The sequence below is a fragment of the Anser brachyrhynchus genome (assembly GCF_964034855.1).
Source record: "Anser brachyrhynchus genome assembly, chromosome: 6".
Classification (NCBI taxonomy): Eukaryota; Metazoa; Chordata; class Aves; order Anseriformes; family Anatidae; genus Anser; species Anser brachyrhynchus.
Window position 1 is genome coordinate 6,601,602 of NC_137700.1, and position 25,505 is coordinate 6,627,106.

Below are 25,505 nucleotides of genomic sequence, written 5' to 3' on the forward strand. Positions count from 1 at the left end.
CCTAACCCAAGCAGCTGCTTCCGCCCTGGTCCTATTCTCTAGCATAACCAATGCCTGAGTCACCGGCCAATGAGACATCACACAAATAAACCACCCAACCTCCTGTCTACTACTGACAGCAGCAATCGCTATTAAACTGGGCCTAGTGCCATTTCACTTCTGATTCCCAGAAGTACTACAAGGATCGCCACTAATAACAGCCCTGCTACTCTCGACCCTCATAAAATTCCCCCCACTAACCCTGCTCCTACTAACATCCAAATCCCTCGACCCAGCTCTACTCACCGCCATGGCCCTAGCCTCAACAGCACTAGGAGGCTGAATAGGACTGAACCAAACACAAACACGCAAAATCCTAGCCTTCTCGTCCATCTCCCACTTAGGCTGAATCGCCATCATCCTAGTTTACAGCCCCAAATTGGCCTTACTTACCTTCTACCTATACTAGGATGGCCTCTAGCAGGATTTACTCACTGATTCCCACTACTCACTGGGTTTACCCTACACCAAACATGAGCAAAAGCCCACTTCGGGGTAATATTTACAGGAGTAAACCTAACGTTCTTCCCCCAGCACTTCCTAGGCCTAGCAGGAATACCCCGACGATACTCGGACTATCCCGACGCCTACACACTATGAAACACCATTTCCTCCATCGGCTCCCTAATCTCAATAGTAGCCGTAATCATACTAATATTCATCATCTGAGAAGCCTTTCCGGCCAAACGAAAAGTCCTACAACCAGAACTAACTACCACAAACGTTGAATGAATCCACGGCTGCCCTCCCCCATACCATACTTTCGAGGAACCGGCCTTCGTCCAAGTACAAGAAAGGAAGGAATCGAACCCTCACATGCTGGTTTCAAGCCAACTGCATTAACCGCTCATGCTTCTTTCTTATGAGACGTTAGTAAACCAATTACATAGCCTTGTCAAGACTAAATCACAGGTAAAAATCCTGTACATCTCATGTGGCCAACCACTCCCAACTAGGATTCCAAGACGCCTCATCACCCATCATAGAAGAACTCGTTGAATTCCACGACCACGCCCTAATCGTTGCCCTAGCTATCTGCAGCCTAGTTCTCTACCTTTTAGCCCACATACTAACAGAAAAACTCTCGTCCAATGCTGTAGACGCCCAAGAAGTAGAGCTGATCTGGACAATCCTACCTGCTATCGTCCTGGTACTCCTCGCCCTCCCATCCCTACAAATCCTCTACATAATGGACAAAATCGATGAACCAGACCTCACCCTAAAAGCCATCGGCCACCAATGATACTGAAGCTACGAATACACAGACTTCAAAGACCTATCATTCGACTCCTACATAGTGCCCACCCCAGACTTACCCAACGGCCACTTCCGACTGCTAGAAGTTGACCACCGCGTAGTTATCCCAATAGAATCCCCCATCCGCGTGATCATTACTGCAGGAGACGTACTCCACTCCTGAGCAGTCCCAACGCTCGGAGTTAAAACAGACGCAATCCCAGGCCGACTAAACCAAACTTCATTCATTACCACCCGGCCTGGGATTTTTTACGGACAATGCTCAGAAATTTGCGGGGCTAATCACAGCTACATACCCATTGTAGTAGAATCAACCCCACTCCCACATTTCGAGGCCTGATCGTCCCTTCTATCATCATCCTAATCATTAAGAAGCTATGCAACAGCACTAGCCTTTTAAGCTAGCCAAAGAGGGACTTCCCCCTCCTTAATGATATGCCACAGCTTAACCCCGCACCATGATTTTCAATCATAATTATAACCTGATTAACCCTAGCACTCCTCATCCAACCAAAACTACTAGCCTTCACCACAACCAACCCCCCATCAAATAAGACCTCCCTCACTACCAAACCCACACCATGATCCTGACCATGAACCTAAGCTTCTTTGACCAATTTTCCAGCCCCAATCTATTTGGCATCCCCTTAATCCTACTATCCCTACTCTTCCCAGCCCTACTATTCCCGTCCCCAAACAACCGATGAATCAACAACCGCCTTTCTACTATCCAAACATGACTCCTTCACCTAATCACAAAACAACTAATAGTCCCACTCAACAAAAATGGCCACAAATGAGCCATAATATTTACATCCCTAATAATCATACTTCTTACAATCAACCTTCTAGGCCTCCTTCCATATACATTCACCCCAACCACCCAACTATCTATGAACATAGCCCTAGCCTTCCCACTATGGCTCGCCACACTACTAACAGGCCTACGAAACCAACCATCAGCCTCTTTAGCCCACCTATTACCCGAAGGTACCCCTACACCCCTAATCCCCGCACTAATCCTGATCGAAACAACCAGCCTACTAATCCGCCCCCTAGCCCTCGGAGTCCGCCTTACAGCCAACCTTACAGCAGGACACTTACTCATCCAACTCATCTCTACAGCCTCCATTGCATTAATACCCACCCTTCCTGCAGTATCCATCCTAACAATAATCATCCTACTACTCCTAACCATCCTAGAAGTAGCAGTAGCCATAATCCAGGCCTACGTCTTCGTGCTCCTTCTAAGCCTATACTTACAAGAAAACATCTAATGGCACACCAAGCACACTCATACCACATAGTTGACCCAAGCCCTTGACCAATCTTCGGGGCAGCCGCCGCCCTACTCACAACCTCAGGATTAATCATGTGATTCCACTACAACTCATCCATACTACTAACCCTAGGCCTCATCTCAATACTCCTAGTAATACTCCAATGATGACGAGACATTGTACGAGAAAGCACCTTCCAAGGCCATCACACTCCCACAGTCCAAAAAGGCCTACGATACGGCATAATCCTTTTCATCACATCCGAAGCATTCTTCTTCTTAGGGTTCTTCTGAGCGTTCTTCCACTCGAGCCTGGCCCCAACCCCAGAACTAGGAGGCCAATGACCCCCAACAGGAATTAAACCACTCAACCCGATAGAAGTCCCCCTACTAAACACAGCCATCCTACTAGCCTCAGGCGTTACCGTAACGTGAGCCCATCACAGCATCACAGAAGGAAACCGAAAACACGCCATCCACGCCCTAACCCTAACGATCCTCCTGGGATTCTACTTCACAGCCCTACAAGCAATAGAATACCACGAAGCCCCATTCTCAATCGCCGATAGCGTCTACGGATCTACCTTCTTCGTTGCCACTGGATTCCACGGACTCCACGTAATCATCGGATCCTCCTTCCTGACCGTCTGCCTCTTCCGACTGATCAAGTTCCACTTTACATCAGACCACCACTTCGGATTCGAGGCAGCAGCCTGATACTGACACTTCGTAGACGTCATCTGACTATTCCTCTACATAACCATCTACTGATGAGGATCTTGCTCTTCTAGTATATTAATTACAATTGACTTCCAATCTCTAGAATCTGGTATAAACCCAGAGGAGAGCAATGAACGCACTCATGTTCATATTCGCCCTATCATCAATCCTAAGCGCCGCCCTAACCGCATTAAACTTCTGACTCGCCCAAATAAACCCCGACTCAGAGAAACTCTCACCGTACGAATGTGGATTCGACCCTCTTGGATCTGCTCGATTACCATTCTCAGTCCGATTCTTCCTCAGTAGCCATCCTGTTCGTCCTATTCGACCTAGAAATCGCCCTCCTACTCCCCCTGCCATGAGCCGTCCAACTCCAATCCCCCCTAATGACCCTCACCTGAACTGTAGTGATCCTCCTTCTCCTAACACTCGGACTGGCCTACGAGTGAATTCAAGGGGGCCTAGAATGAGCAGAATAACAGAAAGTTAGTCTAACCAAAAAGATAGCTGGTTTCGACCCAGCAGATTACAGCCAACCCTGTAACTTTCTTATGTCGCCCCTACATTTAAGCTTCTACTCAGCCTTCATTTTCAGCGGACTAGGACTAGCCTTCCACCGAACCCACCTAGTATCCGCCCTACTATGCCTTGAAAGCATAATATTATCGATATTCGTAGGCCTATCAATATGATCCATCGAAAACCAAGTCTCCTCATTCACCATGGTACCAATTCTCATGCTAACCTTCTCAGCGTGTGAGGCGGGCACAGGCCTGGCCATCCTAGTAGCCTCCACCCGCACACATGGCTCCGACCATCTACACAACCTAAACCTCCTGCAATGCTAAAAATCATCCTACCCACAATCATACTTCTTCCAACAGCCCTGCTGTCTCCACCAAAATTTCTATGGACTAACACCACCTTATACAGCCTCCTAATCGCTGCCCTAAGCCTACAGTGATTAATCCCAACCTACTACCCCTACAAATTTTTATCCAACTGAACAGGAATTGACCAAATCTCATCCCCCCTCCTAGTACTATCCTGCTGACTACTCCCACTCATAATCATAGCAAGCCAAAACCACCTGCAACAAGAACCCCTACAACGCAAACGAATCTTTATCTCAACCTTAGTCGCAGTCCAGCCATTCATCCTACTAGCCTTTTCCACCACAGAACTAGCACTATTTTACATCTCATTTGAAGCAACCCTCATTCCCACCCTAATCTTAATCACCCGATGGGGGAACCAACCAGAACGCCTAAGCGCTGGCATCTACCTGCTATTCTACACGCCAGTAAGCTCTCTACCCCTGCTAATCACAATCATACACCTATACGTGAAAATTGGCACCCTGCACCTGCCAACCCTACAACTAACCCACCCAACCCTATCCACCTCATGGACAGGAATACTATCAGGTCTAGCACTGCTCATAGCATTCATAGTAAAAGCCCCACTATACGGCCTACACCTCTGACTGCCAAAAGCCCACGTAGAAGCACCCATCGCAGGCTCAATACTCCTCGCCGCCCTACTACTAAAGCTAGGAGGATACGGAATTATACGAGTCACTCTATTTATGGGCCCACTGTCCAACCTCCTGCACTACCCCTTCCTAACCCTGGCCCTATGAGGCGCCCTAATGACTAGCTCAATCTGCCTACGACAGACAGACCTAAAATCACTAATCGCTTATTCATCCGTTAGCCACATAGGCCTAGTTATCGCCGCAGGAATAATCCAAACCCACTGATCATTCTCAGGGGCAATGATCCTAATAATTTCCCATGGACTAACTTCCTCCATACTATTCTGCCTAGCCAACACAAACTATGAACGTACGCACAGCCGAAATCTACTACTCACACGAGGCCTACAACCTCTCCTACCACTCATAGCTACCTGATGATTGCTGGCCAATCTAACAAACATAGCCTTACCCCCAACAACAAACCTCATAGCAGAGCTAACCATTATAATCACCTTATTCAACTGATCTGCCTTCACGATCATCCTAACAGGAATCGCAACCCTACTAACCGCCTCCTACACCTTATTCATACTACTAATGACCCAACGAGGCTCAATCCCCTCCCACATCACATCTATGCAAAACTCAACCACGCGAGAACACCTGCTCATAACACTCCACATTATCCCAATATTCCTCCTAATCCTCAAACCCGAACTGATCTCCGGAATCCCCTCATGCAAGTATAGTTTAAACCAAACATTAGACTGTGATTCTAAGAATAGAAGTTCAAACCTTCTTACCTGCCGAGGGGAGGGTTTAACCAACAAGAGCTGCTAACTCTTACATCTGAGCCTAAAACCTCAGCCCCCTTACTTTTAAAGGATAACAGCAATCCACTGGTCTTAGGAACCACCCATCTTGGTGCAAATCCAAGTAAAAGGAGTGAACCCCACACTACTAATCAACTCCCTCACACTACTCACGCTGACAATCCTCCTAACCCCAATCATCCTGCCATTTCTATTTAAAAACTTTAAAAACACCCCACAAGCCACCACCCGCGCTGTTAAAACCGCATTCCTAATTAGCCTAGCCCCTACAACCGCATTCATCTACTCGGGAGTAGAATCTGTCACCTGCCACTGGGAGTGAAAATTCATTATAAACTTTAAAATCCCCCTGAGCCTAAAAATAGACCAATACTCAATAACATTTCTTCCAATCGCCCTATTTGTAACATGATCAATCCTACAATTCGCCATATGATACATGGCCTCAGAGCCATACGTAACAAAATTTTTCACCTACCTACTGACATTCCTAGTCGCCATACTCCTCCTAACAACCGCAAACAACATATTCCTCCTATTCGTAGGCTGGGAAGGAGTACGAATCATGTCCTTCCTTCTCATTGGCTGATGACAAGGCCGAGCAGATGCCAACACCGCCGCCCTACGAGCCGTAATCTACAACCGAATCGGAGACATCGGACTGATCCTGAGCATAGCATGACTAGCTTCAACATTCAACACCTGAGAGATCCAACAAGCCGTACACCCCCACCAAACCCCAATCCTCCCCCTCATAGGATTAATCCTCGCAGCCGCAGGAAAATCCGCCCAATTTGGACTCCACCCATGACTGCCCGCAGCAATAGAAGGCCCCACCCCAGTATCAGCCCTACTGCACTCCAGTACCATAGTAGTAGCCGGAATCTTCCTGCTCATCCGCATGCACCCCCTGCTAGCCACCAACCAGACAGCCCTAACTGCCTGCCTATGCCTAGGTGCTCTATCAACCCTATTCGCTGCCACATGCGCCCTAACCCAAAATGACATCAAAAAAATCATTGCTTTCTCAACATCCAGCCAACTAGGACTAATAATAGTCACTATCGGACTAAACCTCCCACAACTAGCCTTCCTACACATCTCAACCCATGCCTTCTTTAAAGCCATACTATTCCTATGCTCAGGGTCTATCATCCACAACCTAAACGGAGAACAAGATATCCGAAAGATAGGAGGCCTACAGAAAATACTCCCAGTCACTACTTCCTGCCTAACCATCGGAAACCTGGCGCTGGTAGGAACCCCATTCCTAGCCGGATTCTACTCAAAAGACCTCATCATCGAAAGCTTAAACACATCATACCTAAATACTTGAGCCCTACTCCTAACCCTTATAGCCACAGCATTCACCGCAACCTACAGCATCCGCATAACCATCCTAGTCCAAGCTGGACAAACCCGAATCCCCCCAATAGTATCAATAAACGAAAACAACCCACTAATCACCGCCCCCCTAACCCGACTCGCCCTAGGCAGCATTACAGCAGGAATAATCATTACCTCTTTCATCACACCAACCAAAACCCCCCCAATAACCATACCCCTTATCACCAAAACCGCTGCCATCCTCATAACAATCCTAGGAATCATCCTAGCCCTAGAACTATCGAACATAACACACACCCTCACTCACCCCAAACCAAACCCCCTCATAAACTTCTCCTCTGCATTAGGGTACTTCAACCCCCTAGTACACCGATTCTTCTCCAAAAACCTACTAGAAAAGGGACAAAACATTGCCCTACACTTGATCGACCTCTCCTGACTCAAAAAAATAGGGCCAGAGGGCCTTGCTGAACTACAAGTAGCCGCAAGCAAAGCCGCAACCTCAATACACACAGGGCTAATTAAGGCCTACCTAGGATCCTTCGCCCTCTCCATCCTGGTAATAATCCTAATAACACACAGACTCACTAATGGCCCCTAACATCCGCAAATCCCATCCCCTACTAAAAATAATCAACAACTCCCTAATCGACCTACCCGCCCCCTCCAACATCTCTGCCTGATGAAACTTCGGCTCCCTTCTAGCCATCTGCTTAGCCACACAAATCCTAACAGGCCTGCTACTAGCCATACACTACACCGCAGACACTTCACTCGCCTTCTCCTCAGTAGCTCACACATGCCGAGACGTCCAGTACGGATGGCTCATCCGCAACCTCCACGCCAACGGTGCTTCGCTCTTCTTTATCTGCATCTACTTACACATCGGACGAGGCCTCTACTACGGCTCCTACCTATACAAAGAAACCTGAAACACAGGAGTAATCCTCCTACTCACCCTAATAGCAACTGCCTTCGTAGGGTATGTCCTACCATGAGGACAAATGTCATTCTGAGGGGCCACCGTAATCACCAACCTATTCTCAGCCATCCCGTACATTGGGCAAACTCTAGTAGAATGAGCCTGAGGAGGATTCTCAGTAGACAATCCAACCTTAACCCGATTCTTCGCCATCCACTTCCTACTGCCCTTCCTAATTGCAGGAATCACCCTAGTCCACCTAACCTTCCTACACGAATCAGGCTCAAATAACCCACTAGGAATCGTATCAGACTGCGACAAAATCCCATTCCACCCATACTTCTCCATTAAAGACAGCTTAGGGCTTACCCTAATAATCACCCCTCTAATAGCACTAGCCCTATTTTCACCGAACCTCCTGGTTCTTGGAATCCTAGTTGGGAGTGGTTGGCCACATGAGATGTACAGGATTTTTACCTGTGATTTAGTCTTGACAAGGCTATGTAATTGGTTTACTAACGTCTCATAAGAAAGAAGCATGAGCGGTTAATGCAGTTGGCTTGAAACCCATCCCCAGTGGTGCAAGTACACTCTCTGAACTCACTGAAGTGCATCCCCAGTGGTGCCAGTGCACTCTCTGCACTCACTGCACTGCATCCCCAGTGGTGCCAGTGCAATCTCTGGACTCACTGCAGTGCATCCCCAGTGGTGCCAGTGCACTCTCTGGACTCACTGCACTGCATCCCCAGTGTTGCCAGTGCACTCTCTGCACTCACTGCACTGCATCCCCAGTGGTGCCAGTGCACTCTCTGGACTCACTGCAGTGCATCCCCAGTGGTGCCAGTGCACTCTCTGGACTCACTGCACTGCATCCCCAGTGGTGCCAGTGCGCTCTCTGGAGTCACAGCACTGCATCCCCAGTGGTGCCAGTGCAATCTCTGGACTCACTGCACTGCATCCCCAGTGGTGCCAGTGCACTCTCTGGACTCACTGAAGTGCATCCCCATTGGTGCCATTGCACTCTCTGCACTCACTGCACTGCATCCCCAGTGGTGCCAGTGCACTCACTGGACTGACTGCACTGCATCCCCAGTGGTGCCAGTGCGCTCTCCGGAGTCACAGCACTGCATCCCCAGTGGTGCCAGTGCACTCACTGGACACACTGTACTGCATCACAGGTGGTGCCAGTGCACTCTCTGCACTCACTGCACAGCATCCCCAGTGGTGCCAGTGCATTCACTGGACTCACTGGACTGCATCACCAGTGGTGCCAGTGCACTCTCTGGACTCACTGCACTGCATCCCCAGTGGTGCCAGTGCACTCTCTGGACTCACTGCACTGCATCCCCAGTGGTGCCAGTGCAGTCTCTGGACTCACTGCAGTGCATCCCCAGTGGTGCCAGAGCACTCTCTGGACTCACTGCACTGCATCCCCAGTGGTGCCAGTGCACTCTCTGGACTCACTGCACCGCATCCCCAATGGTGTCAGTACACTCTCTGGACTCACTGAAGTGCATCCCCAGTGGTGCCAGTGCACTCTCTGGACTCACTAAACTGCATCACCAGTGGTGCCAGTGCACTCTCTGGACTCACTGCACTGCATCCCCAGTGGTGCCAGTGCAATCTCTGGACTCACTGTAGTGCATCCCCAGTGGTGCCAGTGCACTCTCTGGACTCACTGCAGTGCATCCCCAGTGGTGCCAGTGCACTCTCTGGACTCACTGCAGTGCATCCCCAGTGGTGCCAGTGCACTCTCTGGACTCACTGCACTGCGTCCCCAGTGGTGCCAGTGCACTCTCTGGACTCACTGCACTGCATTCACAGTGGTGCCAGTGAAGTCTCTGGACTCACTGCACTGCATCCCCAGTGGTGCCAGTGCACTCTCTGGACTCACTGCACTGCATCCCCACTGCTGCCAGTGCACTCTCTGGACTCACTGCACTGCATCCCCAGTGGTGCCAGTGCACTCTCTGGACTCACTGCATTGCGTCCCCAGTGGTGCCAGTGCACTCTCTCGAGTCACTGCACTACATCCCCAGTGGTGACAGTGCACTCACTGGACTCACTGTACTGCATCATCGGTGGTGCCAGTGCACTCTCTGGACTCATTTCACTGCATCCCCAGTGGTGCCAGTGCACTCTCTGGACTCACTGCACTGCATCACAGGTGGTACCAGTGCACTCACTGGACTCACTGGACTGCATCACCAGTGGTGCCAGTGCACTCTCTGGACTCACTGCACTGCATCCCCAGTGGTTCCAGTGCATTCACTGGACTCACTGTACTGCATCCCCACTGGTGCCAGTGAGCTCTCTGGACTCACTGCTCTGCATCCCCAGTGGTGCCAGTGTACTCACAGGACTCACTGCACTGCATCCCCAGTGGTGCTAGTGCACTCTCTGGACTCACTGCGCTGCATCCCCAGTGGTGCCAGTGCACTCTCTGGACTCACTGAAGTGCATTCTCAGTGGTACCAGTGCACTCTCTGGGCTCACTGAAGTGCATCCCCAGTGGTGCCAGTACACTCACTGGACTCACTGCACTGCATCCCCAGTGGTGCCAGTGCACTCTCTGGACTCACTGCACTGCATCCCCAGTGGTGCCAGTGCACTCTCTGGACTCACTGTAGTGCATCCCCAGTGGTGCCAGTGCACTTTCTGGACTCACTGCAGTGCATCCCCAGTGGTACCAGTGAAGTCTTTGGACTCACTGCACTGCATCCCCAGTGTTGCCAGTGCACTCTGTGGAGTCACTCAAGTGCATCCCCAGTGGTGCCAGTGCACTCTCTGGACTCACTGCACTGCATGTCCAGTGGTGCCAGTGCACTCTCTGGACTCACTGTACTGCATCCCCACTGGTGCCAGTGCACTCACTGGACTCACTGCACTGCATCACAGGTGGTGCCAGTGCACTCTCTGGACTCACTGCAGTGAATCCCCGGTGGTGCCAGTGTACTCTCTGCAGTCACTGAACTGCATCCCCAGTGGTGCCAGTGCACTCACTGGACTCACTGGACTGCATCCCCAGTGGTGCCAGTGAACTCTCTGGACTCACTGCACTGCATCCCCAGTGGTGCCAGTGTACTCTCTGGACTCACTAAACTGCATCCCCAGTGGTGCCAGAGCACTCTCTAGACTCACTGCACTGCATCCCCAGTGGTGCCAGTGCACTCTCTGGACTCACTGCACTGCATCCCCAGTGGTGCCAGTGAACTCTCTGGACTCACTGCACTGCATCCCCAGTGGTGCCAGTGTACTCTCTGGACTCACTGCAGTGCATCCCCAGTGGTGCCAGAGCACTCTCTGGACTCACTGCACTGCATCCCCAGTGGTGCCAGTGCACTCTCTGGACTCACTGCACTGCATCCCCAGTGGTGTCAGTGCACTCTCTGGACTCACTGAAGTGCATCCCCAGTTGTGCCAGTGCACTCTCTGGACTCAATGCAGTGCATCCCCAGTGGTGCCAGTGCACTCTCTGGACTCACTGCACTGCATCCCCAGTGGTGCCAGTGCAATCTCTGGACTCACTGTAGTGCATCCCCAGTGGTGCCAGTGCACTCTCTGGACTCACTGCAGTGCATCCCCAGTGGTGCCAGTGCACTCTCTGGACTCACTGTACTGCATCACCAGTGGTGCCAGTGCACTCTCTGGACTCACTGCAGTGCATCCCCAGTGGTGCCAGTGCACTCTCTGGACTCACTGCAGTGCAACACCAGTGGTGCCAGTGCACTCTCTGGACTCAATGAGGTGCATCCCCAGTGGTGCCAGTGCACTCTCTGGACTCACTGCAGTGCATCCCCAGTGGTGCCAGTGCACACTCTGGACTCACTGCACTGCATCCCCAGTGGTGCCAGTGCACTCTCTGGACTCACTGCACTGCATCCCCAGTGGTGCCAGTGCAATCTCTGGACTCACTGCACTGCATCCCCAGTGGTGCCAGTGTACTCTCTGGACTCACTGCAGTGCATCCCCAGTGGTGCCAGAGCACTCTCTGGACTCACTGCACTGCATCCCCAGTGGTGCCAGTGCACTCTCTGGACTCACTGCACTGCATCCCCAGTGGTGTCAGTGCACTCTCTGGACTCACTGAAGTGCATCCCCAGTTGTGCCAGTGCACTCTCTGGACTCAATGCAGTGCATCCCCAGTGGTGCCAGTGCACTCTCTGGACTCACTGCACTGCATCCCCAGTGGTGCCAGTGCAATCTCTGGACTCACTGTAGTGCATCCCCAGTGGTGCCAGTGCACTCTCTGGACTCACTGCAGTGCATCCCCAGTGGTGCCAGTCTGGACTCACTGCAGTGCATCCCCAGTGGTGCCAGTGCACTCTCTGGACTCACTGTACTGCATCACCAGTGGTGCCAGTGCACTCTCTGGACTCACTGCAGTGCATCCCCAGTGGTGCCAGTGCACTCTCTGGACTCACTGCAGTGCATCACCAGTGGTGCCAGTGCACTCTCTGGACTCACTGAGGTGCATCCCCAGTGGTGCCAGTGCAATCTCTGGACTCACTGCAGTGCATCCCCAGTGGTGCCAGTGCACACTCTGGACTCACTGCACTGCATCCCCAGTGGTGCCAGTGCACTCTCTGGACTCACTGCACTGCATCCCCAGTGGTGCCAGTGCACTCTCTGCACTCACTACACTGCATCCCCAGTGGTGCCAGTGCACTCTCTGGACTCACTGCACTGCATCCCCAGTGGTGCCAGTGCACTCTGTGGACTCACTGCACTGCATCCCCAGTGGTGTCAGTGCACTCTCTGGACTCACTGCACTGCATTCCCAGTGGTGCCAGTGCACTCTCTGGACTCACTGCACTGCATCCCCAGTGGAGCCCGTGCACTCTCTGGACTCACTGAAGTGCATCGCCAGTGGTGACAGTGCACTCTCTGGACTCACTGCAGTGCATCCCCGTTGGTGCCAGTGCACTCTCTGGACTCACTGCAGTGCATCCCCAGTGGTGCCAGTGCAATCTCTGGACTCACTGAAGTGCATTCTCAGTGGTGCCAGTGCACTCTCTGGACTCACTGCACTGCATCCCCAGTGGTGCCAGTACACTCACAGGACTGACTGCACTGCATCCCCAGTGGAGCCAGTGCGCTCTCTGGACTCACTGCACTGCATCCCCATTGGTGCCAGTGCATTCTCTGGACTCACCGCACTGCACCCTGAGTGGTGCCAGTGCACTCTCTGGACTCACTGCAGTGCATCCCCAGTGGTGCCAGTGCACTCTCTGGACTCACTGTACTGCATCCCCAGTGTTGCCAGTGCACTCTCTGGAGTAACTGCAGTGCATCCCCAGTGGTGCCAAAGCACTCTCTGGACTCCCGGCACCGCATCCCCAGTGGTGCCAGTGCACTCTCTGGGCTCACTGCAGTGCATACCCAGTGGTGCCAGTGCACTCTCTTGACTCACTGCACTGCATTCCCAGTGGTGCCAGTGTACTCACTGGACTCACTGCACTGCATTCCCCAGTGGTGCTAGTGCACTCTCTGGACTCACTGCAGTGCATCCCCAGTGGTGCCAGTGCACTCTCTGGACTCACTGAAGTGCATTCTCAGTGGTTCCAGTGCACTCTGTGGACTCACTGCAGTGCATCCCCAGCGGTGCCAGAGCGCTCTCTGGACTCACTGCAGTGCATTCCCTTTGGTGCCAGTGCACTCTCTGGACTCACTAAACTGCATCACCAGTGCTGCCAGTGCACTCTCTGGACTCACTGCACTGCATCCCCAGTGGTGCCAGTGCACTCTCTGGACTCACTGCAGTGCATCCCCAGTGGTGCCAGTGCACTCTCTGGACTCACTGCACTGCATCCCCAGTGGTGCCAGTGCACTCTCTGGACTCACTGCAGTGCATCCCCAGTGGTGCCAGTGCACTCTCTGGACTCACTGCAGTGCATCCACACTGCTGCCAGTGCACTCTCTGGACTCACAGCATTGCATCCCCAGTGGTGCCAGTGCACTCTCTGGACTCACTGCACTGCATCCCCAGTGGTGCCAATGCACTCTCTGGACTCACTGCACTGCATCCCCAGTGGTGCCAGTGCACTCTCTGGACTCACTGCACTGCATCCCAAGTGGTGCCAGTGCACTCTCTGGACTCACTGCACTGCATCCCCAGTGGTGCCAGTGCACTCTCTCGAGTCACTGCACTACATCCCCAGTGGTGCCAGTGCGCTCACTGGACTCACTGTACTGCATCATCAGTGGTGCCAGTGCACTCTCTGGAGTGACTGCAGTGCATCCCCAGTGGTGCCAGTGCACTCTCTGGACTCACTGCACTGCATCCCCAGTGGTGCCAGTACACTCTCTGGACTCACTGAAGTGCATCCCCAGTGGTGCCAGTGCACTCTCTGGACTCACTGCACTGCATCCCCAGTGGTACCAGTGCACTCTCTGGACTCACTGCACTGCATCCCCAGTGGTGCCAGTGCATTCTCTCGAGTCACTGCACTACATCCCCAGTGGTGCCAGTGCACTCTCTGGACTCACTGTACTGCATTCCCAGTGGTGCTAGTGCACTCTCTGGAGTCACTGCAGTGCATCCCCAGTGGTGCCAGTGCACTCTCTGGACTCACTGCACTGCATCCCCAGTGGTGCCAGTGCACTCTCTGGACTCACTGCACTGCATCCCCAGTGGTGCCAGTGCACACTCTGGACTCACTGAAGTGCATCCCCAGTGGTGCCAGTGCAATCTCTGGACTCACTGCACTGCATTCCCAGTCGTGACAGTGCACACTCTGGACTGACTGCACTGCATCCCCAGTGGTGCCAGTGCACTCTCTGGACTCACTGCACTGCAACCCCAGTGTTGCCAGTGCACTCTCTGGACTCACTGCACTGCATCCCCAGTGGTGCCAGTGCACTCTCTGGACTCACTTCAGTGCATCACCAATGGTGCCAGAGCACTCTCTGGACTCACTGCACTGCATCCCCAGTGGTGCCAGTGCACTCTCTGGACTCACTGCACTGCAGCCCCAGTGGTGACAGTGCACTCTCTGGACTCACTGCACTGCATCCCCAGTATTGCCAGTGCACTCTCTGGACTCACTGCACTGCATCCCCAGTGCTGCCAGTGCACTCTCTGGACTCACTGCACTGCATCCCCAGTGGTGCCACTGCACTCTCTGGACTCACTGCACTGCATGTCCAGTGGTGCCAGTGCACTCTCTGCACTCACTGCACTGCATCCCCAGTGGTGCCAGTGCACTCACTGGACTCACTGCAATGCATTCCCTCTGGTGCCAGTGCACTCTCTGGACTCACTGCACTGCATCCCCAGTGGTGCCAGTGCACTCTCTGGACTCACTGCAGTGCATCCCCAGTGGTGCCAGTGCACTCTCTGGACTCACTGCAGTGCATCACCAGTGGTGCCAGTGCACTCTCTGGACTCACTGAAGTGCATCCCCAGTGGTGCCAGTGCACTCTCTGGACTCACTGCACTGCATCCCCAGTGGTGCCAGTGCACTCTCTGGACTCACTGCACTGCATCTCCAGTGGTGCCAGAGCACTCTCTGGACTCACTCACTGCATCCTCTGTGCTGCCAGTGCACTCTCTGGACTCACTGCACTGCATCCCCAGTGGTGCCAGTGCACTCTCTGGACTCACTGTACTGCATCCCCAGTGGAGCGCGTGCACTCTCTGGACTCACTGCGCTGCATCCCCAGTGGTGCCAGTGCACTCTCTGGACTCACTGCACTGCATCCCCAGTGGTGCTAGTGCACTCTGTGGACTCACTGCAGTGCATCCCCAGTGGTGCCAGTGCACTCTCTGGACTCACTGAAGGGCATTCTCAGTGGTGCCAGTGCACTCTCTGGACTCACTGCAGTGTTTCCCCAGTGGTGCCAGTACACTCACTGGACTGACTGCACTGCATCCCCAGTGGTGCCAGTGCACTCTCTGGACTCACCGCACCGCATCCCCAGTGGTGCCAGTGCACTCTCTGGAGTAACTGCAGTGCATCACCAGTGGTGCCAGTGCACTCTCTGGACTCACTGCACTGCATCGCCAGTGGTGCCAGTGCACTCTCTGGACTCACTGCACTGCATCCCCAGTGGTGCCAGAGCACTCTCTGGACTCACTGCAGTGCATCCCCAGTGGTGCCAGTGCACTCTCTGGACTCACTGCACTGCATCCCCAGTGGTGCCAGTGCACTCTCTGGACTCACTGCACTGCATCCCCAGTGGTGCCAGTGCACTCTCTGGACTCCCGGCACCGCATCCCCAGTGGTGCCAGTGCACTCTCTGGGCTCACTGCAGTGCATCCCCAGTGGTGCCAGTGCACTCTCTTGACTCACTGCACTGCATCCCCAGTGGTGCCAGTGCACTCACTGGATTCACTGCACTGCATCCCCAGTGGTGCTAGTGCACTCTCTGGACTCACTGCAGTGCATCCCCAGTGGTACCAGTGCACTCTCTGGACTCACTGAAGTGCATTCTCAGTGGTGCCAGTGCACTCTGTGGACTCACTGCAGTGCATCCCCAGTGGTGCCAGTGCGCTCTCTGGACTCACTGCAGTGCATCCCCAGTGGTGCCAGTGCACTCTCTGGACTCACTGCACTGCATCCCCAGTGCTGCCAGTGCACTCTCTGGACTCACTGCAGTGCATCCCCAGTGGTGCCAGTGCACTCTCTGGACTCACTGCACTGCATCCCCAGTGGTGCCAGTGCACTCTCTGGACTCACTGCAGTGCATCCCCAGTGGTGCCAGTGACCTCTCTGGACTCACTGCACTGCATCCCCAGTGGTACCAGTGCACTCTGTGGACTCACTGCAGTGCATCCCCAGTGGTGCCAGTGCACTCTCTGGACTCACTGCACTGCATCCCCAGTGGTGCCAATGCACTCTCTGGACTCACTACACTGCATCCCCAGTGGTGCCAGTGCACTCTCTGGACTCACTGAAGTGCATCCCCAGTGGTGCCAGTGCACTCTCTGGAGTCACTGCATTGCATCCCCAGTGGTGCTAGTGCACTCTGTGGACTCACTGCAGTGCATCCCCAGTGGTGCCAGTGCACTCTCTGGACTCACTGAAGGGCATCCCCAGTGGTGCCAGTGCACTCTCTGGACTCACTGCACTGCATCCCCAGTGGTGCCAGTACACTCACTGGACTGACTGCACTGCATCCCCAGTGGTGCCAGTGCACTCTCTGGACTCACTGCACTGCATCCCCAGTGGTGCCAGTGCACTCTCTGGACTCCCGGCACCGCATCACCAGTGGTGCCAGTGCACTCTCTGGGCTCACTGCAGTGCATCCCCAGTGGTGCCAGTGCACTCTCTTGACTCACTGCACTGCATCCCCAGTGGTGCCAGTGCACTCACTGGATTCACTGCACTGCATCCCCAGTGGTGCTAGTGCACTCTCCGGAGTAACTGCAGTGCATCACCAGTGGTGCCAGTGCACTCTCTGGACTCACTGCACTGCATCGCCAGTGGTGCCAGTGCACTCTCTGGACTCACTGCACTGCATCCCCAGTGGTGCCAGAGCACTCTCTGGACTCACTGCAGTGCATCCCCAGTGGTGCCAGTGCACTCTCTGGACTCACTGCACTGCATCCCCAGTGGTGCCAGTGTAGTCTCTGGACTCACTGCACTGCATCCCCAGTGGTGCCAGTGCACTCTCTGGACTCCCGGCACCGCATCCCCAATGGTGCCAGTGCACTCTCTGGGCTCACTGCAGTGCATCACCAGTGGTGCCAGTGCACTCTCTTGACTCACTGCACTGCATCCCCAGTGGTGCCAGTGCACTCACTGGATTCACTGCACTGCATCCCCAGTGGTGCTAGTGCACTCTCTGGACTCACTGCAGTGCATCCCCAGTGGTACCAGTGCACTCTCTGGACTCACTGAAGTGCATTCTCAGTCGTGCCAGTGCACTCTGTGGACTCACTGCAGTGCATCCCCAGTGGTGCCAGTGCGCTCTCTGGACTCACTGCAGTGCATCCCCAGTGGTGCCAGTGCACTCTCTGGACTCACTGCACTGCATCCCCAGTGCTGCCAGTGCACTCTCTGGACTCACTGCAGTGCATCCCCAGTGGTGCCAGTGCACTCTCTGGACTCAGTGCACTGCATCCCCAGTGGTGCCAGTGCACTCTCTGGACTAAATGCAGTGCATCCCCAGTGGTGCCAGTGCACTCTCTGGACTCACTGCACTGCATCCCCAGTGGTACCAGTGCACTCTGTGCACTCACTGCAGTGCATCCCCAGTGGTGCCAGTGCACTCTCTGGACTCACTGCACTGCATCCCCAGTGGTGCCAATGCACTCTCTGGACTAACTGCACTGCATCCCCAGTGGTGCCAGTGCACTCTCTGGACTCACTGAAGTTCATCCCCAGTGGTGCCAGTGCACTCTCTGGAGTCACTGCACTGCATCCCCAGTGGTGCTAGTGCACTCTCTTGACTCACTGCAGTGCATCCCCAGTGGTGCCAGTGCACTCTCTGGACTCACTGAAGGGCATTCTCAGTGGTGCCAGTGCACTCTCTGGACTCACTGCAGTGCATACCCAGTGGTGCCAGTACACTCACTGGACTGACTGCACTGCATCCCCAGTGGTGCCAGTGCTCTCTCTGGACTCACCGCACCGCATCCCCAGTGGTGCCAGTGCACTCTCTGGAGTAACTGCAGTGCATCACCAGTGGTGCCAGTGCACTCTCTGGACTCACTGCACTGCATCCCCAGTGGTGCCAGTGCACTCTCTGGACTCACTGCACTGCATCCCCAGTGGTGCCAGAGCACTCTCTGGACTCACTGCAGTGCATCCCCAGTGGTGCCAGTGCACTCTCTGGACTCACTGCACTGCATCCCCAGTGGTGCCAGTGCACTCTCTGGGCTCACTGCAGTGCATCCCCAGTGGTGCCAGTGCACTCTCTGGACTCACTGCACTGCATCCCCAGTGGTGCCGGTGCACTCTCTGGACTCACTGCACTGCATCCCCAGTGGTGCTAGTGCACTCTCTGGACTCCCGGCACCGCATCCCCAGTGGTGCCAGTGCACTCTCTGGGCTCACTGCAGTGCATCCCCAGTGGTGCCAGTGCACTCTCTTGACTCACTGCACTGCATCCCCAGTGGTGCCAGTGCACTCTGTGGACTCACTGCAGTGCATCCCCAGTGGTGCCAGTGCGCTCTCTGGACTCACTGCAGTGCATCCCCAGTGGTGCCAGTGCACTCTCTGGACTCACTGCACTGCATCCCCAGTGGTGCCAGTGCACTCTCTGGACTCACTGCACTGCATCCCTAGTGGTGCCAGTGCACTCTCTGGACTTACTGCACTGCATCCCCAGTGGTGCCAGTGCACTCTCTGGACTCACTGCAGTGCATCCCCAGTGGTGCCAGTGCACTCTCTGGACTCACTGCACTGCATCCCCAGTGGTACCGGTGCACTCTGTGGACTCACTGCAGTGCATCCCCAGTGGTGCCAGTGCACTCTCTGGACTCACTGCACTGCATCCCCAGTGGTGCCAATGCACTCTCTGGACTCACTGCAGTGCATCCCCAGTGGTGCCAATGCACTCTCTGGACTCACTGCAGTGCATCCCCAGTGGTGCCAGTGCACTCTCTGGAGTCACTGCACTTCATCCCCAGTGGTGCCAGTGCACTCTCTCGAGTCACTGCACTACATCCCCAGTGGTGCCAGTGCACTCACTGGACTCACAGTACTGCATCATCAGTGGTGCCAGTGCACTCTCTGGACTCACTGCAGTGCATCCCCAGTGGTGCCAGTGCACTCTCTGGACTCACTGCACTGCATCCCCAGTGGTGCCAGTGCACTCACTGGACTCACTATACTGCATCACCAGTGGTGCCAGTGCACTCTCTGGACTCACTGCACTGCATCCCCAGTGTTGCCAGTGCATTCACTGGACTCACTGTACTGCATCTCCAGTGGTGCCAGTGCACACTCTGGACTCACTGCGCTGCATCCCCAGTGGTGCCAGTACACTCACTGGACTCACTGCACTGCATCCCCAGTGGTGCCAGTGCAGTCTCTGCACTCACTGAAGTGCATCTCCAGTGGTGCCAGTGAACTCTCTGGACTCACTGCACTGCATCCCCAGTGGTGCCAGTGCACTCTCTGGACTCACTGCACCGCATCCCCAGTGGTGCCAGTGCACTCTCTGGACTCACTGCACTGCATCCCCAGTGGTGCCAGTGCACTCTCTGGACTCACTGCACTGCATCTCCAATGGTGCCAGTGCACTCTCTGGACTCACTGCACTGCATCCCCAGTGGTGCCAATGCACTCTCTGGACTCACTGCACTGCATCCCCAGTGGTGCCAGTGCAATCTCTGGACTCACTGTACTGCATCCCCAGTGGTGCCAGTGCACTCTCTGGACTCACTGCACTGCATCCCCAGTGGTGCCAGTGCACTCTGTGGACTCACTGCTGTGCATCCCCACTGGTGCCAGTGTACTCTCTGGACTCACTGCACTGCATCCCCAGTGGTGTCAGTGCACTCTCTGGACTCACTGCACTGCATCCCCAGTGGTGCAAGTGCACTCTCTGGACTCACTGCAGTGCATCCCAAGTGGTGCCAATGCACTCTCTGGACTCACTGCAGTGCATCCCCAGTGGTGCCAGTACACTCACTGGACTCACTGCACTGCATCCCCAGTGGTGCCAGTGCAGTCTCTGCACTCACTGAAGTGCATCTCCAGTGGTGCCAGTGATCTCTCTGGACTCACTGCAGTGCATCCCCAGTGGTGCCAGTGCACTCTCTGGACTCACTGCACTGCATCCCCAGTGGTGCCAGTGCACTCTCTGGACTCACTGCACTGCATCCCCAGTGGTGCCAGTGCACTCTCTGGACTCACTGCACTGCATCCCCACTGGTGCCAGTGCACTCACTGGATTCACTGCACTACATTCCCAGTGGTGCTAGTGCACTCTCTGGACTCACTGTACTGCATCCCCAGTGGTGCCAGTGCACTCTCTGGACTCACTGCACTGCATCCCCAGTGGTGCCAGTGCACTCTGTGGACTCACTGCTGTGCATCCCCACTGGTGCCAGTGTACTCTCTGGACTCACTGCACTGCATCCCCAGTGGTGTCAGTGCACTCTCTGGACTCACTGCACTGCATCCCCAGTGGTGCAAGTGCACTCTCTGGACTCACTGCAGTGCATCCCAAGTGGTGCCAATGCACTCTCTGGACTCACTGCAGTGCATCCCCAGTGGTGCCAGTACACTCACTGGACTCACTGCACTGCATCCCCAGTGGTGCCAGTGCAGTCTCTGCACTCACTGAAGTGCATCTCCAGTGGTGCCAGTGATCTCTCTGGACTCACTGCAGTGCATCCCCAGTGGTGCCAGTGCACTCTCTGGACTCACTGCACTGCATCCCCAGTGGTGCCAGTGCACTCTCTGGACTCACTGCACTGCATCCCCAGTGGTGCCAGTGCACTCTCTGGACTCACTGCACTGCATCCCCACTGGTGCCAGTGCACTCACTGGATTCACTGCACTACATTCCCAGTGGTGCTAGTGCACTCTCTGGACTCACTGCAGTGCATCCTCAGTGGTGCCAGTGCACTCTTTGGACTCACTGAAGTGCATTATCAGTGGTGCCAGTGCACTCTCTGTACTCACTGCACTGCATCCCCAGTGGTGCCAGTGCGCTCTCTGGACTCACTGAAGTGCATTCTCAGTGGTGCCAGTGCACTCTCTGGACTCACTGCAGTGCATCCCCAGTGGTGCCAGTACACTCTCTGGAATCACTGCACTGCATCCCCAGTGGTGCTAGTGCACTCTGTGGACTCACTGCAGTGCATCCCCAGTGGTGCCAGTGCACTCTCTGGACTCACTGAAGGGCATTCCCAGTGGTGCCAGTGCACTCTCTGGACTCACTGTACTGCATCACCAGTGGTGCCAGTGCACTCTCTGGACTTACCGCACCGCATCCCCAGTGGTGCCAGTGCACTCTCTGGACTCACTGCACTGCATCCCCAGTGGTGCCAGTGCGCTCTCTGGACTCACTGAAGTGCATTCTCAGTGGTGCCAGTGCACTCTCTGGACTCACTGCAGTGCATCCCCAGTGGTGCCAGTACACTCTCTGGAATCACTGCACTGCATCCCCAGTGGTGCTAGTGCACTCTGTGGACTCACTGCAGTGCATCCCCAGTGGTGCCAGTGCACTCTCTGGACTCACTGAAGGGCATTCCCAGTGGTGCCAGTGCACTCTCTGGACTCACTGTACTGCATCACCAGTGGTGCCAGTGCACTCTCTGGACTTACCGCACCGCATCCCCAGTGGTGCCAGTGCACTCTCTGGACTCACTGCACTGCATCCCCAGTGCTGCCTGTGCACTCTCTGGACTCACTGCACTGCATCCCCAGTGGTGCCACTGCACTCTCTGGACTCACTGCACTGCATCCCCAGTGGTGCCAGTGCACTCCCTGCACTCACTGCACTGCATCCCCAGTGGTGCCAGTGCACTCTCTGGACTCACTGCAGTGCATCCCCAGTGGTGCCAGTGCACTCTCTGGACTCACTCCAGTGCATCCCCAGTGGTGCCAGTGCACTCTCTGGACTCACTGAAGTGCATCCCCCGTGGTGCCAGTGCGATCTCTGGACTCACTGCACTGCATTCCCAGTGGTGCCAGTGCACACTCTGGACTCACTGCACTGCATCCCCAGTGGTGTCAGTGCACTCTCTGGACTCACTGCAGTGCATCCCCAGTGTTGCCAGTGCACTCTCTGGACTCACTGCACTGCATCCACAGTGGTGCCAGTGCACTCTCTGGACTCACTGCAGTGCATCACCAGTGGTGCCAGTACACTCTCTGGACACACTGAAGTGCATTCTCAGTGGTGCCAGTGCACTCTCTGGACTCACTGCGCTGCATCCCCAGTGGTGCCAGTACACTCACTGGACTCACTGCACTGCATCCCCAGTGGTGCCAGTGCAGTCTCTGCACTCACTGAAGTGCATCTCCAGTGGTGCCAGTGAACTCTCTGGACTCACTGCACTGCATCCCCAGTGGTGCCAGTGCACTCTCTGGACTCACTGCACCGCATCCCCAGTGGTGCCAGTGCACTCTCTGGACTCACTGCAGTGCTTCCCCAGTGGTGCCAGTGCACTCTGTGGACTCACTGCAGTGCTTCCCCTGTGGAGCCCGTGCACTCTGTGGACTCACTGCAGTGCATCCCCAGTGGTGCCAGTGCACTCTCTTGACTCACTGAAGGGCAGTCCCAGTGGTGCCAGTACACTCACTGGACTGACTGCACTGCATCCCCAGTGGTGCTAGTGCACTCTCTGGACTCACTGCACTGCATCCCCAGTGGTGCCAGTGCACTCTCTGGACTCACTGCACTGCATCCCCAGTGGTGCCAGTGCACTCTCTGGACTCACTGCACTGCATCCCCAGTGGTGCCAGTGCACTCTCTGGAGTCACTGCACTGCATCCCCAGTGGTGCCAGTGCACTCTCTCGAGTCACTGCACTACATCCCCAGTGGTGCCAGTGCACTCTCTGGACTCACTGCACTGCATCCCCAGTGGTGCCAGAGCACTCTCTGGACTCACTGCACTGCATCCCCATTGCTGCCTGTGCACTCTCTGGACTCACTGCAGTGCATTCCCAGTGTTGCCAGTGCACTCTCTGGACTCACTGCACTGCTTCCCCTGTGGAGCCCGTGCACTCTCTGGACTCACTGCACTGCATCCCCAGTGGTGCCAGTGCACTCTCTGGAGTCACTGCACTGCATCCCCAGTGGTGCCAGTGCACTCTCTCGAGTCACTGCACTACATCCCCAGTGGTGCCAGTGCACTCTCTGGACTCACTGCACTGCATTCCCAGTGGTGCCAGTGCACACTCTGGACTCACTGCACTGCATCCCCAGTGGTGTCAGTGCACTCTCTGGACTCACTGCAGTGCATCCCCAGTGTTGCCAGTGCACTCTCTGGACTCACTGCACTGCTTCCCCTGTGGAGCCCGTGCACTCTCTGGACTCACTGCAGTGCATCACCAGTGGTGCCAGTACACTCTCTGGACACACTGAAGTGCATTCTCAGTGGTGCCAGTGCACTCTCTGGACTCACTGCGCTGCATCCCCAGTGGTGCCAGTACACTCACTGGACTCACTGCACTGCATCCCCAGTGGTGCCAGTGCAGTCTCTGCACTCACTGAAGTGCATCTCCAGTGGTGCCAGTGAACTCTCTGGACTCACTGCACTGCATCCCCAGTGGTGCCAGTGCCCTCTCTGGACTCACTGCACTGCATCCCCAGTGGAGCCAGTGCGATCTCTGGACTCACTGCACTGCATCCCCAGTGGTGCCAGTGCACTCTGTGGACTCACTGCAGTGCTTCCCCTGTGGAGCCCGTGCACTCTGTGGACTCACTGCAGTGCATCCCCAGTGGTGCCAGTGCACTCTCTGGACTCACTGAAGGGCAGTCCAGGTGGTGCCAGTACACTCACTGGATTGACTGCACTGCATCCCCAGTGGTGCTAGTGCACTCTCTGGACTCACTGCAGTGCATCCCCAGTGGTGCCAGAGCACTCTCTGGACTCACTGCGCTGCATCCCCAGTGGTGCCAGTGCACTCTGTGGACTCACTGCTGTGCATCCCCATTGGTGCCAGTGCACTCTCTGGACTCACTGCACTGCATCCCCAGTGGTGCCAGTGCACTCTCTGCACTCACTGCACTGCATCCACAGTGGTGCCAGTGCACTCTCTGGAGTCACTGCACTGCATCCCCAGTGGTGCCAGTGCACTCTCTCGAGTCACTGCACTACATCCCCAGTGGTGCCAGTGCACTCTCTGGACTCACTGTACTGCATCATCAGTGGTGCCAGTGCACTCTCTGGACTCACTGCAGTGCATCCCCAGTGGTGCCAGTGCACTCTCTGGACTCACTGCACTGCATCCCCAGTGGTGCCAGTGCACTCACTGGGCTCACTATACTGCATCACCAGTGGTGCCAGTGCACTCTCTGGACTCACTGCACTGCATCCCCAGTGTTGCCAGTGCATTCACTGGACTCACTGCACTGCATCTCCAGTGGTGCCAGTGCACTCTCTGGGCTCACTGCAGTGCATCCCCAGTGGTGCCAGTGCACTCTCTGGACTCACTGCAGTGCATCCCCACTGGTGCCAGTGCACTCACTGGATTCACTACACTACATTCCCAGTGGTGCTAGTGCACTCTCTGGACTCACTGCAGTGCATCCCCAGTGGTGCCAGTGCACTCTTTGGACTCACTGAAGTGCATTCTCAGTGGTGCCAGTGCACTCTCTGGACTCACTGCACTGCATCCCCAGTGGTGCCAGTGTGCTCTCTGGACTCACTGAAGTGCATTCTCAGTGGTGCCAGTGCACTCTCTGGACTCACTGCAGTGCATCCCCAGTGGTGCCAGTACACTCTCTGGACTCACTGCACTGCATCCCCAGTGGTGCTAGTGCACTCTGTGGACTCACTGCAGTGCATCCCCAGTGGTGCCAGTGCACTCTCTGGACTCACTGAAGGGCATTCTCAGTGGTGCCAGTGCACTCTCTGGACTCACTGCACTGCATCCCCAGTGGTGCCAGTGCACTCTCTGGACTCACCGCACCGCATCCCCAGTGGTGCCAGTGCACTCTCTGGAGTAACTGCACTGCATCACCAGTGGTGCCAGTGCACTCTCTGGACTCAC

At 55.1% G+C, this 25,505-nt stretch overlaps 1 long non-coding RNA gene across 5 annotated transcripts in view; it reads right to left on the reverse strand.

Annotated features, from left to right (window-relative positions):
• LOC308197137 overlaps positions 1-25,505 on the reverse strand; it is a 494,297-nt gene that overhangs the window by 420,389 nt on the left and 48,403 nt on the right. For 2 of the 5 annotated variants that reach the window (XR_013952620.1, XR_013952621.1), the window contains exon 1: positions 2,241-5,658. This is a non-coding gene — a long non-coding RNA (uncharacterized lncRNA). Of the gene's footprint in view, positions 1-2,240; positions 5,659-25,505 lie in introns of those variants that run through there. The other 3 variants (XR_013952617.1, XR_013952618.1, XR_013952619.1) reach the window with 3 other exon arrangements.